Raw genomic sequence first — 12,859 nt, forward strand, 5'->3', positions numbered from 1 at the left:
GACCACGGCCTGCCTCAGTCATGACTCTGATTTTCCATCTTAAATCCCCCTCCCTCGCTAAGCTGTCCACCAGTCATGAGGGCAAGTCCTTTGTCATGTTGCACATGACTATGAGGTTGGCTCCTTGGATAGATGGATGAAGGATTAGATGGATGGATGAATATCAAATAAGGAAATGTGGAAAAAAGGTTGGGAGGGAAACAAAGCAGGATGTCAGCAGTAAGAATATGAGTGGTTGTCTTTCCTTTTATATTTCTGTCTATTCAGATTTTCTATGAAGTATCTGGCTTTTATCCCCTATGAACATGTTAGTTGAAAGAAGAGAAAAAAGGTGAGGAAAAGGAGACAGACAGGCCCCTTGGGATTTTGGCTCCTTTCTCATGAGCTGCTGCCGTTTGTTTGCTCGTGTGCAGGTGGAAGCAGGGAAAGGCCTGGAGATGAGGAAGTTGGTTCTGTCGGGGTTCCTGGCTAGTGAAGAGATCTACGTTAACCAGCTGGAAGCCCTGCTGCTGGTGAGTAGAAGCTCTGGGGACTTCTGATCCCCTTGATGGACAATGTCATGCTCTAAAACTGCCTTTGGAGTTGGAGAGGAGGGGGACCTGCACCAGTCCATCCCTGTGGATAGAGTCTGTGGGGCTGCTGTGCTTATGGCTGGTGTGGGGCAGCTGGGGTCATTGCCAGGAAAGACCTTGCCTCTCAGCTGTGACTCTCCATTGCCCCACTCTGGGAAAGGCAGGAAACAAAGCACAGCAAGGCTAGGGAAGGCTGACACTCCCATCGCCCTGGACCTGGCACAGGCGTTACTAACTGATACAGTCCTCTGTCCGGTGGGGGCCTAGCACTTCCTCCTCACTGTGCTCTGGGCAGTCTCTACCAGTCAATCAAGTTGACCCCTCTTCAGCATTCCTGGTCCAAGACCTTTCTCCTCCCTGAGGAAGTGAACCATTAGTACCATCCTGAAGCCCTGGGTCAGGAAACGTGAGGTGGGAGGCTGTTTGTGCTGTTTTGAGAAGCACCATAGCTCTGAGGGATTAGACCAACCTCAGCCCTGAGTAAAGATGCCTCGATTTCCTCTCCAACATGGAGGCCTTGTTGTAAGAATCAGATTGGGAGGGGAACATTAAAATGTTTTCTAAAGGTAAAAGTGCTACACAGATGTAAGATGTTTTTTCCTTTGAAGAAAGTGCTTTTCAGATGCATCTGGATATTAGGCAGAGTGATAGTGGCACATAAAGTTCTCTCCTCTAGGTATTTTGCAGCCTGAGACTAAGATAAAGGGGGAATAAGAAAAAACCAGAAAAAGGGGGAATAAGAACTATCAGTGTAGGTCATTAGAAACTCATTCTTACAAGAATTGTAAGACACACAGTTACATAATTGCCATGACATGAGATGTCATTCAGTGTCCCAGGAGATTTGGCACTTATTATCCAAGGAATGATTACTGAAATGTGAAGATACTTTGCAACATGTTGGGCTGAGTTTGTTTGTGTTAGGTCTCACGGGAGTTCATTGGTATGCACAGTTATGTTTTCCAAGTGATGGACAGTATGGCAGGTAGATGAGGATTCTGGTCTGGGACCAGAACTAGGGTAAGACTTGATTCTACTATTAATAGTAGGCTTCTCATGCTGTTTTTCAAAGTGTGCATCTTGGCCCATTAGTGGGTTATGAGATCAGTGTACTGGGTTGAACTGGCATTTTAAAACAAATGAAAAAGAAAATAGTGTGCATCACACATAGGAAGGGCAAGTACTGTTTCATGAAATGTTGGTCTGTTGTCTGTAGATGTATGTTTGTGTGTGTGAGTATGGATGTATGTATTGGGCCACATTATTTCTTACATGTGTTGTGAGTTTGAAAACCACTTGCTTTGGGCAAGTTGTGCATACACTGCTTGAGCCTCAGTTTTCTCACCTGAAGATGACAATAATACCATTACCTTCTCTCTCTCTTCATGGGGTTGAGAAGACCAGGAGATCCTTTTGGGGACCTAGCACGATGCTGGGTACTTAAGGCACTCAAATATTAGCTGAAGGAATGAGGGCAGGCAGACTACTAGTCATCCGTGTATGAAATGCACCCTATAAATTGTGAATTGCTATACCAAAAAAGGTGGCATAGCTGTCATTACTACCTGGATGCACATTTGAAAGCATTTCAGACAAAGGAACTAGACTGCCTGACTGTGCATCCCCACTGACCACTCACTAGCTCTAGGCCTTCAGCAGATAAATGAGCCTTTGTGCCTCGTTTTCCATCTGCAAACTGGGTATAATCTGTTCCTACACTTGTTGTGAGTATTAAAGGAATCTGTATGTAAAGTTCTTAGAAAAGAGCCTCGGTGTTAGCTAATACTCTTATTTCCTCTGGTGCTGGAAGAGAAGACAGGTTAGGGCTTATTTGTTTCTGGCAACACACCCTTTCCATGAAGGTGGGGAGGCGTCTGTCCTCATCAGGACATGCCACTCTTAGTTTCCAGCCTGCAGTCACTGGGCCTCCTGATGTGGGCAAAGATAACGGATTTAGGAGCCAAGGCAGTCCCTCCCTGCCTTGCCTTTCTAACAGCTCATGCCCCAAAGGTAAAAACTGTGAGGCTAGGGCCCCCAATCCTGAGGTGCCCCAGGACAGGTCCCTTCTCTCCCCACAACTTGTTCATCCAGGGCCCTGCCTGGTTCTTTCTTGAGCAGAGGCCGGAGAGAGGGAGTGGGGAAGGCACTTGTTGGGGGGCCAGGTCTGTGGCTGGAGGGTTCAGGAAGAGTGGGCAGGACCTCCCCAGCCAAGCCGCAGATGATGAAGCTCAGAGAGAGATAAGGAATCAAGCCCTCCCTCCTCTGCTCCAAGAGCTGGGAGCCCTCCCTTCTCAGCTACCAGGGAGCTAAACCCTCTGCTCTTCAGGGTGGTCTTACAAAGCGGCTGGCTCAAAGGAGAAGAAAATCTGTCCCTTCCCTGCTTGCTCCCCCTCCCACCCCATTCCTACCCCTCTGCTCCTAATGTGCTTGTCTATTTTCAACTTAACACTTCCTGATATGCACAGGGCTGGGTGTGTGTGCCTAAGACTGTGTACACACAGGCAGACAGGGACTCCACATGGGAGCCTCTGTTCCTGCCTCCTGGGTTGCTGGCTGGGGTGAGGTTTGGTAATCTCCTGTAATCCTCCTGATTCCTGGTGGGCTCAGACTACAAGTAAGGTCTGGGAGCCTGCGCCGAGGTGGGGGTGAAGGAAGACAAAACCAAATGCACTGTAGTCTGCGGCCATACCACCCTGCATGCGCACGACCTTGTCAAATGTGTTGTAATGCCACATCTCCCGAGCTCTGGGTAATGAGCTCAGGTGCTGCATCTTGCCTGTGCTGGGACCACAGGGCGTGGGGCCACTGCCCACAGCCCCTCCCACCACAGCCACACATGGCCTCCTCTCTTAGGCTCTCATTCTGGCAGTTGGCCCTGGAGTTCATAGTCCTGCTGCATGTCAGCTTCCTCATCTGTAAAACAAGTTAATGAGGAGTGAGCAAGGTGATAGGTTAGCAAATGTGCCCGGCAGCTGCCAGGCCTTCATGGGGAGGAGGTGGAGGAAGTGGGCAGATTAAGGCCAGTTGCTGGGGGACACATGGCTGTGTAAAGTCGCACTGGCAAGTTGGGTCAGAACTAGCCCAGCCCCTTCTTCCTGAGAAGCACTTGGGCTGGGATATCAAGAGCCAGGGTTGACTCTGAGGTCACACAGGGATCCTCTCTAAGAATCCATTTCTCTCCTGATGAGACACAGCCAGGGGCTGCCTTGGCTCCCCGCAGCGGGTTCTGGGAGGAGGAGGAGGTTGGGGTGCACCAGCGCCTTGGCAGAATAGCAGTGCAGGGTCAGAGCTCGGTATGGGTTGTCTTGCCTTCCAGCCCTCCCTCCTGCCCTGGAGGCTGGAATGTGGGGCTTCACCAGGTAGAAATAACTGCCCCCCAGATGAAATCAGGGGTAAGAGCAAAGGTTCCCCATCTTGTCCTGAGAACTGTGTGATGGGCGAGTGCAGACCCCCCATATGAATGTCCATGGGTGAGTGTCCATTTCTTCCTCTTTTGTAGACAGTGGGGGACTTAGGAGGAAGCAGAACCTCTGTGTCTTGTTTTTCTGTGGGTGGCAGACAAGGGCTCTCCTTGTGGCTTCTGAGAAGTCTTATCCCTTCTGCCCTCCTGGGACTGTTCCCTCCCTGTTAAATTTATTCCCTGTTCTGTGGGGATTGCACCAAGGCAGGGATGAGGATTAGTGGTTCCGAGACTCTGTGCTGACTTGTACCCTTCCATTAGGCTGTGCATAGAGGTGAAGAGAATAAACTCTGACGTCATTCCTGAAGGTGGGCTTTGTATTGCTCTCAGAGAGTTGGGAGCCCCTGAAGCTCCCAACCTGCCCACCCGGGCTTGGGAAGACAGTATTCCCTTTCTCCTGGCTCCTGGTTCTTTCTGTTTTCCTGCCTGACATGCTTGCCCACCCACCACCCCCACCTGCTCAAATCTTCCCAACTTTGTGGAGGCCCTGTTTCTGTCCACCTTCTCCATGAAGCCCTCTGAGCGGCTCCGGCACAACCTTGGAACCACTTGATTGAGATTTACAGTTGAAGTTGCATAATATCCTATCCTGTCTTGCATTATACACTAAGTCGTTTCATTTGCATTGGCCCATTTTACACAAACAGAATATGAAGTTCTCAAGAGCATAAGAATAATCTCCTGAAAAGAAAATTCGACCCCATCACTCCCCTGCCTAAATCCCTCCAGGGAAAGCCAGGTCATTGCAGGGGCTTAAAAGCCACACTCCTTCCCCCGTGTGACCAGCCCTGCTCACACCTCCAGCCCTGCCTCGGGCCCCTCTTCTCCCCGTGGCCTGCTGCACACAGGCGCACTGGCTGGCTTTCCCCTCCTCTCCCTCACCAAGCCCGTTCCTGTCTCAGGCCAGGCTTTGAGGACGTCCGCCTGGAGTACTGTCCCCCCTGGCCCCTGTGCTTTCCCTTTCAGGGTAAATGTCCCCTCTTTGTAGAAGCTCCTCCACCACCCTGTCTAAGGAGGTCCCCCTCTTATTTCCTTCATCGCACTTACCGCTGTGTGTAATTACATGTTTGATTGTTTACTTGTGTTGTGTCTGTGTCCCCTAGTAGATGGGAAGCTCCGTGGGGACAGGGATTGTGTATACCCCGGTTCTGGCCTCACAGTAGGTGCTTGGGACATTATCGGTGGGGTGAATACTAATAATAGTAGCAACTAACATTTGTTGACTGCCCTCTGTGTGCCAGGCACATACTGGATATTTTATGAGATTATGGCTTTTGAGCTTTCCGTCAGTCCTCTTGAGAAGGCAGTCTTGTCCCAGTTTTACAGATGAGTCTATTGAGGCCCAGAGATGCTCAGTGACATGCCCACAGCTGTTAAGTGGCAGAGTTGGCACTCAGACCCACGCTGCCTGGCCTGCACCGGGTGGAACCCCATCCTACTTCCCTAGCAAGGACTGGCCACTGAGGGTCAGTAGGTTCTAGCACTGAGAGGGTAGGAGGGAGGGGCTCTGCTTTTTCCTGCTTTTATCATCATATCTGGACTTTGTAGAGCTCGAAAGACGAGGCAGCCAGAAGTCGGAGCATGTTCTGGGTATTTGAGTAGATGAGACTTCCTCTTGTGGGCAGACTTGGGCTCTGCCGCCATCACCATGAGGAAGATGGGAGGGTGCAGTGAAGCTTGGCTGGGAGGTTGGCTGCTGGGGTCAGCTCGAGCTGGTGGTCGTCACTCAGAGGGAGCCAGCGACAGCTTCGGTCTCCCTTAGTGTAGGTGTTCCCTCCAGTCCCAGCGTTTTCAGCAGCTGAGTCCCCCGCTCTCTGCTAGAATGCTGCTCTTGTCAGAAAGCTCATTACCTAGTTCTGTGAGACAGTGGGGGACAATTCCAGTGAGCCCAAACCTGACCCTGTAACTATCCCCCATTGCTCCCGGGTCTGCAGAGTAACCCAGACCAAGCCTAAGGCCTCTCTCCATGCAGCCTGTGGATAGATGGAGAACATCAGCCATGTCTGACTCAGGCTTCTCTCTTCCAGGTAAACGTGCTCTCCCCTCTTGTGCCTTCTCATGTCTTCTTCTGGCAGGTTTCTAGACCCTGTCTCTTGCAGGGCCTTTGTAGCACAGTCTGGGCATCTTTGGGGTTTTCTGATTATAAAAATTAATATGTACTCATTGTAGGTGATTTAAAAGATATAGAGAATCACGCTGAAGAAAATGTACCCAAGCATCATTATCCCACAGTCCTACTGCTGGGCATTAAGGTGATGGCTTCAGCTCTCAGCCAGTGCTGGGGGATGGTCCTGAGTGCCTTTTAGCCTCTCCACTTGCAGGCCCTAGGGTTTTATTTTTATGTTAACCCTGGCATTGAGAAAGTCTGCAACTACAAGCATGCTCAGTGGGAAGGTTCACCATGGTCACTTAGCAGAGTCAGTTGCAGGTGTGGGAAGTGGGAGAGTGGTACATGTGCCACCTGTTCCTCCTCCCATAGAGTAAGTGATGGGAAATCAAAGTGTCGGTGATATTTCAGAGTGCCCGGTCAACACCCCTTCCACTGAAGTGCAACAAGGAAGCGTGTGACTCAGGGAATGAGGCCATTGTGGAAGAAAGACGTGGATCCTCTTGAATTGACAGGTGAACCTGGCACCAGCCGGACACGGTCAAGCTTAGATGAGCGACAGGGGGAGTGTGCTCTGGCCCCACCCCTTGGACCTGGCAGGGCTGCAGGGCCCACTTCCAGCTGTCAGGTTCTCTCTCCTTGCACTTGTGGGTGGCTTGTCGGGTCCTGTGACAGCAGCTCCTTGATACAAGCCATGCTTCAGGTGCTTCAGGTGCCCTGCCTTCAGTGGCCTTGTTTACGCAGGACTCAGGCAGCAGGAAGGGCTAATCAGTGCCTTGATCTGCCCTGGGCCTGCTGACAATCTGGTTTACTTACCCCCACCTCCATTTTCTTCCTCTCCCTCTCCTAGCCCATGAAACCCCTGAAGGCCACAGCTACCACCTCCCAGCCCATGCTCACCATCCAGCAGACTGAGACCATCTTCTACAAGATCCAGGATATCTACAAGATCCACAAGGAGTTCTATGACAACCTCTGCCCTAAAGTGCAGCAGTGGGACAGCCAGGTCATCACTGGCCACCTCTTCCAGAAGCTGGTGAGTCTCCCAAGGAAGGAGGGTCCTCATGCAGAACTTCAGTAAAGCTGCTGGTGTTGGAAGAGGGCTTTGAGAGAGGACTGGTCAGCTGAAGCCCTCTTGGGCCTCCTTCAAGGCCTGGGTCATGTGTGAGTCCCAGGGGAAAGCCTAGGCCTGTGCTTTATGAGGCACCTGGACCCGGTGCTTCGACATCAGGCACTCCCTCTGGGAGAGGACTCTGTGGAGCCAGCACTGGAATGAAGGCTCTCCTGCTGGCCTTCAGGTCCTCGTCCCTCAGCAGTCAGAGGGGCATGTGCAAGGTTGGGGGCAAGAACTGCTCACCTGAGACCTCAGGGATTTACTGCACCTCAGCACTGCCTCTGTAAAATGAAGCAGTTGGATGGGAGACTGCATCAGCTAATGATTCTCCCCTGAGGTCCTGAGAGCAGACGCACCAAGAGCCTAGCCCCCCACCATTGCAGGGAAGACGTAGGATTAACGTGCAGACTCAGTGTCTGGACCTCCTAGCTCTGCCTCTTTCTCTGGCTGTGTCCCCTGGAGGGCCCCCGGGTCAGACCCACAGAGCCCCTCACCCAGCCCTCCCTGGGCTCTGCCACCATAACTTTGGACAGCCCAACAGTCGAGAAGGAGACTGAGAGTCAGTGGTGGTGTTCTCCAGGTGGGAATGGTCGGGGAGCAGGGAGCAGTGCTCCTCCTTTTCCTCCCCTGCCCTGAGACTAGCTGGAGGGACAGGGCTCTGCTTTTCTTACTCTGGAGAAAAGTCCTGCTTGGCCGTGTCTGGGGCCTGGAGCTCAGCATATTCAAAACCACACTCTGTCTCTGAAGGTGTCTGCTCTTCTCACTGGCTCGATCTCAGCAGGTGCCTTGGACCAGTCCTGGGCATCTCTCCTTTCCCACTCCTCCCTCCCCCCTCTCACCCCCAGGTCCTGTGGAGTCCACTTCTTTGAGGTTGCTCACAGCCACCTGCTTCTCTCCACCCCTCTCGCGCCCTTCCTCTCGGCCACCGTTGACCCTCACCTGGACCACTGCCACTGTCACCTCAGGAGTGACTCCTTCCTCCAGGCCTGCCCCCTCCGCCTCCCCCCTCTACCCAGCAGCAGGAGAGTCATCTAAACCCTCAACCTGACCTTGCTTCTCCCCTGCTTCAGTCCTTCAGTGGCTCCCCCTTGCCCATCAGGTAAAGGCCAGGATCCTTTACCTGAAGAGCAAGGCTTATGAGAACCTTTGCATGTGGCCTCCCGCCACCCTCTGTGCCTGACCCTGGACTTTCTGCTCTCAGTTCACACTGTAGGCGCTTTCTGACCTCTCTCTAGTTGCGGCTCCATCTGCCCGAAGGGTCCTTCCCCAGCTGCTCGAATGTAGTCCCTTGTGCTTATTCCCTCATGAGCACTTGCAACTTCCTGTTTCCCCAAACCATCAGCTCCAGAGGACAGACTGTATTTCCTTCTCATTAGACCCCCAGAACCTGCCCAGTGGTTGATACATAAATGAATGGATGCACCATGACCTTGACCACTGGGTCTAGGGAGAACTTGGAAGGACATTGAGGGAGACATCACAGGGCCTGAGGTCTGTGTCCTGAGATCCCTCTTGGGACCAGCAGTATGGTGGGGACAAACACAGCTTCTAGAGCCAGGTAGCAGCTGGGTTTGAATCCCAGCTCTGCCACAGGTTAAACCTGTGACTGGCAATTTACCTGGCCTCTCTCTGACTCAGCTTCCCCAACTTTAAAAAAAGAATGATGATAATATTTACTTCATTGGATTTAAGAGGAGTAAGTGAGTTAATACCTGAAAGTGCTTGGAACAGGGGCTGGAACGTCAGAAATTAATAAATCCTCAATAATTAGCCGTTATCATTACTGTGGTTAAGAAGCACTCAGAAGGCATCATTTCAAGGGGACTCCACACTTGCGGTTCTAGCACCACTAGATGCTTCCCTTAGTTCAGGGATAGTGAACATCCCCTCATCACCCCCTGGAACTTGCAGAGCTGATCGGCTTGGGGGCAGCATCTTCTCAGCCCCCAGGAGGGCAGAAGAGAGCAAACCAAGGGTGGGAGGGCGAGTAGTGGGAGCACAGTGGAAAGGCAGTCCCAGTGTGTGTGCATCACTTGGACCCTGCTGTCACCAGGGTCCCCTCTTCTGGTCTCATGGGCCCGGTCATGAATTTGCTACCCTCTTCCCCTCCCCAGCATCATGAACTGATGTCTGAGGCCCCTGGACTGCAGGCTTGGGAGGGACGGGGTGCAGCCAGGGCAGGCTGGGCATCTGGAGGCAGTTTATTTTCAGCTGAAGTCTCTGGGTATTTGATTATTCATTACCGAGAGAGGGGAATTGGCAGATCTGCTGTTTGTTTTATGAGATCATCTCAGTGCCAAGCTGCTGTTTCCAAGCAACCTCCATTTCCCAGTTAATGACCCTGGCAGGCTGGGCCTCGGGCCCTGTAGCCTAGGGTGACTGTGGAGATAGCAGTGCCTGAGGTGGCTCTTGCCCCTGCACACAGGCCCTGCACGGTGGTTCCTGCTCCTGGCTCACAGGAGGGTAGTGTGCTAACCTGGGCATCCAGGCTTTATCCTTCTTTTGCGAAAGTGGGGAAGAGAGTCCTTTCCTAGAAGAAGACTGTCAATGATTTGTACTTTGGCTTAGGGAGCAACTGTCTAGCACATCTCCTATAGCTTGGGGCACTGATGGAGCCCTGCTCCCCCTGGAAAAGGAAATAGGTTCTGTCCCTTCTTGCTTCTCCCCTAAGATATTTCTTTTTGGAAAACATGTCCCCTTGGGCTGACGCCTGCACTGCTCTGGATTTAGCTTCTCCCCAGTTCTCACTGTCCTCTCTGGCTTCCCTGGATGTCCCCACTTCTCCCCAGCTTCCTGGGAGGGCTGTCTATGCCCTGAGAGGATCCGGGCGCAGTTGATGCTGCAGCCAGCCCTGCTCCCCAGTGTCTTTGGGTCCTGGAGGAGCACAGGGATTCTGCAGGAAGCAGAGTGGTCTGGGGTGGGCTCAGCGGCCGTCCACTCTGCTTTCTACAGAAGCCCCTGAGGAAGCCCAGCAGCAGCTGTTTGTACCCCCTTCCTACTTCACTGAAAAAATTTTGAACCAGAAAATCTAGAGAATCACGTAGCAGACAGCTGTGTCCTCACCTCCCAAAACTAAAAGATGTTAAGCTCCAAAGATTCATTTCAAAACTTTTAAATCAGAGCAGTAAAGCAATACAAGTGAAGGTGAAGTCTCTCCCTCTTTTATTTTTATTTTTTAATTTTGGCAGCTGGCCGGTACCAGGATCTGAACCCTTGACCTTGCTGTTATAACTCTGCATTCTAACCAACTGAGCTAACTGGCCAGTCCCCCTTTCCTCTTGAAGCAGGTACTGGCCTGAATTTGGTGTGTAGCCTTCTAGACTGCAGTTTGTATTTTTACTGCATATCTATATCTTTTTATGGCTTTGCATGTACTTTTAAAATGTGTATACATATACATGTATCTACATATATTGCAATTCAGTCAACATTCATTTTGAAATTTGTCAGAGCTATTACGCATACATATAGGCCATTCATTTTAATGGCTGTGTGTATGGGTTTCCCTCTTTGTGAGCATTTGTCTCCAGCCCTTCCACTACCAAGCGTGAGGCAGTGAATTCCCTTGCTCACGTTTCCTTGGGCATATTACAAGAGAAACATATTGCAACTGCATGTAGCATATCAAATTTTCTAGTAGTCACATTTTTTAAAGTAAAAATAAAAAGGTGAAATTAAGTTTTACAATATATTTCATTTATTCCAACAAATCCAAATATTATCATTTCAACATGGGATCATATTAAAAAACTAACGAGGTAATTTACATCCACTTTTACATACTCGGCTTTTGGAATCCAGTGTTTTTTTATACTTACAGCATAACTTAATTTGTATTAACCACATTTCAGGTGCTCAGTAGCCACGTGTAGCTAGTGGCTACTGGATTGAACAGCAGAGCTCTATGGTTTGTATGTAGAAGTAGATTTGCTAAGCAGTAGGCTGAGTCTGTGTCTATTTTCAGCTTTATTATTGACAGATTGCTCTCTGAATAATTGTACTAATTTACACCCCCACAAGCAGTCCATGAGAGTTCATATTTTCCCACATTCTTGCCAATCCTTGATAACATTAGACTTTTAAATTTTGACCCTTCTGATGGGTATGAAATTGTATCTCATTGTGGTTTTAATTTGAATTTTCACCCTTTGCTCCCTTAATAGGAAATGCAGATGCATAGCCCAGAGGAGGCTGTCCATAAATATTTGAGGAATTGAATTAATGAGCCTTGGTTTCCCCTTTTACAGAAAGGGTGATGGATCTGCCTTGCTTCTGAAGCAGAGGCCAGGCTCTATGTGGCCATGAGTCATGGAAAGCTTTGGGTTAGGTTCCAAGTGATGTGTGAATGTGTAGTGAGGCAGGGGTTTTGGCTTTTTGGAAGCCAAGGAGGTGGGGACCGGGACCTAGAGGCCAAAGGAAGTGAAGAGACTGCAACTTTAAATGCTATACCTCTCACTCTGTACGGGAGTGGAGGACTGAGCAGGCCACACGTGCCCACCCCATCCCCACGCTCCAGCTAATTCCAGGATGGGAAAGAGGTGTGAGGCGTTAGGAGGCTTCAAACCTTGTGAGACCTTGATGATACTAAAGAAAGCCAAATGTGATGAGTTGAATTTCCAGCATGCCAACAAAGGCCCTGCCCTGCTCTCTCCCCCCGCCTCTTCCCATCCATCCTCTGCATCCTCTTGTTAACCTTATTGGCTGAGCCAGTTTCCATGGCACCTGTCAAGTGCAAAGAGATACCGTACCATGTTCGTCCCTGCCTTTCCCCTGTTCCCAGCTAGCCCTTTGGAGCTGAGTTAGAGGTTCTGAGCACTGAGGGAGCTCCAGGTGCTTTCATCCATTCATTAATCCTCTCCCATCCCACTCCCACACTCCTCTCTCTCTGTTCTCTGTCTCCTCCCTGCAGGCCAGCCACCTTGGCATGTACAAAGCTTTTGTGACAACTATGAGATCGCTCTGGAGACAGCTGAGAAGTGCAGCCAGTCCAACAACCAGTTCCAGAAGATCTCAGAGGTAGGCAGCTTTCTGCACACATAGCCCCCTCAGTGATGCTGGGCTGTGGGGGGGTTGCTCAGAGCCTTCTAGGCTTTGGGTCTCTCCTCCTCTGCTTGCCAGTCAGGGAAGTGGTTACCCTGATGGGTAACACAGCCTGACATTTGCTTTCTTGCACCTGCTATTTTCCCTCTTAATATGAGAATATCAATTTGTTTGATTTTTTAAAAATTCTATTTCAGGTTAGAGAGAGGAATAGGGAGGCAAAAAAAAAAAAAGGCCGCTTCTCCCACACTGTGGTGACCTTGAGCAAGTCACTTTCTCTTGGCTTTTGTTCTCTCTGAGGTGTTTGGACTTGTCCAGTAATTCTAAACTTGCTTGATAAGAATCACCAGGGCACTGTTTAAAATGCAGATTTCTGGGAACCTTGCCTGGATTTTCTGATTCAGAAGGCTTGGGTAGGGCCCATATTTTAATGAGCTTCTGGGTGCTTTTTCTGATCAGGAACATTTGAGGAAGTCTGGACTAGGTAGTCTTTTAAGATCCTTGTCCAACTCTAAGACTCAAATCCCACAGAGAGGGAGGCAAAGACCACTTATGAGAAGTCCTAG

At 50.4% G+C, this 12,859-nt stretch overlaps 1 pseudogene; it reads left to right on the top strand.

The window, feature by feature from the left end:
* The window catches only part of LOC134387347 (active breakpoint cluster region-related protein-like), a 44,841-nt pseudogene that overhangs the window by 10,172 nt on the left and 21,810 nt on the right, over nucleotides 1-12,859 (top strand).

This window comes from Cynocephalus volans, chromosome 10, assembly GCF_027409185.1.
Source record: "Cynocephalus volans isolate mCynVol1 chromosome 10, mCynVol1.pri, whole genome shotgun sequence".
Lineage (NCBI taxonomy): Eukaryota > Metazoa > Chordata > Mammalia > Dermoptera > Cynocephalidae > Cynocephalus > Cynocephalus volans.